We start from the raw sequence: 3,894 nt of genomic DNA, 5'->3' as shown, positions 1-3,894 counted from the left end.
ATGTGCACCACCATGCCCAACCCATGTTACTTTCCCTGTGATTTATGTCACCCTCTGTGGGCTGTCCAGTATTTCTTAGGATAGTTTGATTTCCCTTGTTAAAAAAAAAAAAAAAAAAAAAAAACATGATTTTTTTTTTTTTTTTTGCTGCGAACAGTATGTTTCCAAGTACCATCACTGTGTTAGGAGCCTTAGTTGAGGAGGCCCCTTGAACACATTGCAGGGGGTTTAGGAAGTTCTAATCTTGTCCCTGAGCCTCTAGACTCTTGTGTGCTGAGTGGCAATTCTCATGGCTGGGAGAGGACATGCCTGGTGATTTATTTTAGCTTGTATTATGAAGGGCTCCAGATAACCAGAATGCTTTATAATATAAAGGAGATATGAACACAGACATAGCTTTATACTTACCTTTAGAATACTTACATATTTTATAATATTTAAGTGAGTAAGATATAGATATCTGATGCATATGATATACTAATACATCAGTATGTGATCTAAATTCTGGACAGAAGCTGGGCACAGTTGTGAATGCCTATAATCCCAAAACAAAAAATAAAATCATCATTTTGCTATTCACCACATTTCAGAAAAAAATAACTTTCTTTTCCTGATGGTTTACAGAATTTTCCTTTCAGTCAATTACTGCATGTCCTCACTCATGTAGGGAATATAAACATTTTGCCCACATGGAACTACAGATCAGAAGAATCTGGGAAGGGGCAGTGGAAGGAGGATTCAGAGGAGGGGTGAGGGGCACCTGGGCACAGATACAGGGCTGGGGTCAGCAGTTCTCATGCCTATAGCTCAATGTGGTCACCAGAGTCTGCATCAAGTGATTACATGTGACCAAATAAGAGTTTTGAGACTCTTCACACTTAGAAATTGTACAATGTGAGAAAATCTAAATGTTAATTCCCCCATGTGTTAGCAAGCAATATATACTTGTGTTGACTTCTAATATGAGACTCCCTAAGTCCAAGTATTATGTCAGCTAAAGGATAAATTAAAAAAAAAAATCTGCCATCATGCCTGGCTATCCATATTTAAGTAGAAAATGTGTTTCTGCTAGTATTTGACACTGGACCTGGATCACATAGGTCAAATTGTGACTCAATAACAAAAATAATTAAAATAGATAGCTGTGTAGGGGAATCAAATCGGTCTAAAATCCACTCAGTTTTCTCTGAAAAGAGATTCCCAACAGATTATAATTCTGTTCATTTTTAGCCTCTCTGAGTTGGTGATAGAGATGATCAACTATTAAGAGATTTCTATGAATGAGGATCTGCACAATCTAAAAAATTGAAAAATTCCATAGAGATCCTTCTGCACAGCAATCCTTCCCTGAATGCAAATGTGCTTCATCCTGTTTCATGCAAGGTATCTCGTGTACAGACATGATGAGGTTTTGTTCAGCTTATAGAATAGATGAGCCCAGAGCCCAGGTTCATGGGCTTCTCAAAGTTGAATACTTATCCTTTAAATGGAAGATCATGTAAGTATGTTCAAGCCATCTGACTTCAGAGGTTGGAATACTTAGCATTTTCTCTGTGAATGTATTCACAAAATTACATGTGTTCATGAACAAACCAGAATAAAGGTAACAGGAAGCTAACATAAATATTCATGGCCTACAACATTGAGGCTCTTTGGTTTGGAGGGTTTTCTTTCTAATTAAACCCCCATAATTTCAATTGACCCAAAAGTTCATAGCCCTTACTACAGGAAGGACACATACTCCACCCTTGCAGTAAGATATCACCAAGAAAAATTCAAGATTGCATCAGGGAAAGATTTTTCTATAACATCGGAGCTTGTGAATGAGAAATATATGACAGCTGTGATCATTTTTAATGCTCAGGAAATCCTTTTGTACTTTGCATAAATTGGAATCCAGCCATGATTGGGAAATGATAGGAAGAGAGAGAGGAAAGAATGGTTTCCAGGGTGTGTCAGCAAAATTTCAGTTAAAGGGGACAGGGGCACTGGGACAGGCCAATAAATTTTCGTCCTGGAAACAGTGTTGGCTGAGAGGGATGCAAGTTAATATTTTTGACAATGCATTTCCTTATTTTTCTCCCAAAGACATGTACTCTATGATTCCTTATCCCAAAAGATGAGAAAAAACCACATGGTGCATGGTGTTATTAATTTAAGAAGCACCTTTTACTCTGAAGTTGGAATTGGGATCGTGGCCAACACCATCCTCATTATGTTCCATATAATCAAGTTCCTGTGTGACAAGAGGCTCAAGAACACGGACTGGATCATTAGTTTCTTGTCCCTTACCCACATCCTGATGCTGCTCAACACGGGGATCTTTGCTGCAGACACTTTTACATCTCAGGTGGGGCTTCAGTGTGATGTCACATGTAAATCAGTTGCCTACTTGTACAGTTTGATGAGGGGCCTATGCATTTCTGCTATCTGCCTGCTGAGTGTCCTGCAGGCCCTCACCCTCAGCCCCAGAAGCTCCTGCTTGGCAAATTTCAAGCCTAAGTCCCCACAGGACAGCATGAGGTCCCTTCTCTTCCTGTGGGTCTTCTATATGTCCTTCAGTGCCCACTTCTCCATCTCTGCTGTTGACAACTCCACTGTGACCTCCCAGGGCCTTATATTCCTCAGTGACTCCTGCACTATCTTACCCATGAGCTACTCCCTCAGGAATTTGTTTGCCGTCCTGGGTGCCTTATGGGATGTCTTCCTTATAGGGCTCATGGCCCTGTCCAGTGGGTACATGGTGACCCTCTTGCATAGGCATAAGAGGCAGTGCCAGCACCTTCACAGCACCAGCCTGTCTCCAAAAGCCTCCCCAGAACAGAGTGCCACCAGGGCCATTCTGCTGCTCCTGGGTTTCTTTGTGCTCATGTACTGTTTGGACTGCATGGTCTCCTCCTCATGAACCATGTGGAACAATGACCCTGTGTGCCATTCTGTCCAGATCATGGTGTCCAATGGCTATGCCACCATCAGTCCTTTGGTTTTTATCTGCACGGCAAGACACAGCGTTACCTTTTTGAAATGTTTGTGGGGGAAGGACAGTCAACGTTGAATCATTGCATGATGGGTCATTTCTCAACCTGAGCCACTGCACTGCCATGCATCAACACATCATGACATAGTGAGCTTGCTCTCTGTGTTGGATCAATGCATAAAGTGGTTTTTAAAAACGATTACATTGAAGCTTGAAACTGAGAAAAACATGACAGATTATTGTCCATATGGCTCCAACAAAGCTTGTAACTTTATATTTCTGATTGATGTGTGAAAGAAACCCTAGGAAGTAAATATCACTTTCTTTTTCTGAATCAGTGCATACATTTATAGGTATGTGAGATATTGCAGTGGTTTTAATAAATCAAGAGTCTCAGAAATCTCCTTTATGCCTAATAGATTGTAAACATCCCTTAAACTGCCATCTCATCTATCAATTGAACTTTTATGAATATAACAAAAAACTTGATATAGCGACAACAACTATTATTTAAACACCATTGCTCAGGATACCATATTTATAACAGTCAGTGATAGAGACAGTCTGATATTCCCAAGCATATGAATGTATGAAGATTTGGTCTGGATGTATCATGGAGTTCCACTCAACGTTGAATAGCAGAAAGATTTTGGTGCATAGGAAGCCACAGACGAGTCTTGAATTTATTATGTCAAGAGGGTACATGGTGACCCTCTTGCATAGGCATCAGAATCAAAACTGTATACATCTACACAAAGCATGGTGGAACCTTCAGTAGAATAATATGCAAAGACAGCATATTGCATTAAATACTAAACATAGCATTAAATACGAAGGTGATGCTGATATATAAGAAACCACAGATGAATCTTGAAATCATTCGGTCAAGCGACTGTCACACACAAAAGAATCAACAT

The 3,894-nt window shown here is 40.0% G+C and overlaps 1 pseudogene; it reads left to right on the top strand.

Moving 5' to 3' along the window:
- The first annotated feature begins 2,134 nt into the window (after positions 1 to 2,134).
- On the top strand, positions 2,135 to 3,055 carry LOC139701604 (vomeronasal type-1 receptor 90-like; annotated as a pseudogene).
- The last annotated feature ends 839 nt before the right edge of the window (positions 3,056 to 3,894 follow it).

Source organism: Marmota flaviventris, chromosome 13 (assembly GCF_047511675.1).
Source record: "Marmota flaviventris isolate mMarFla1 chromosome 13, mMarFla1.hap1, whole genome shotgun sequence".
NCBI lineage: Eukaryota > Metazoa > Chordata > Mammalia > Rodentia > Sciuridae > Marmota > Marmota flaviventris.
This window is presented reverse-complemented; position numbering and strand designations above follow the sequence as displayed.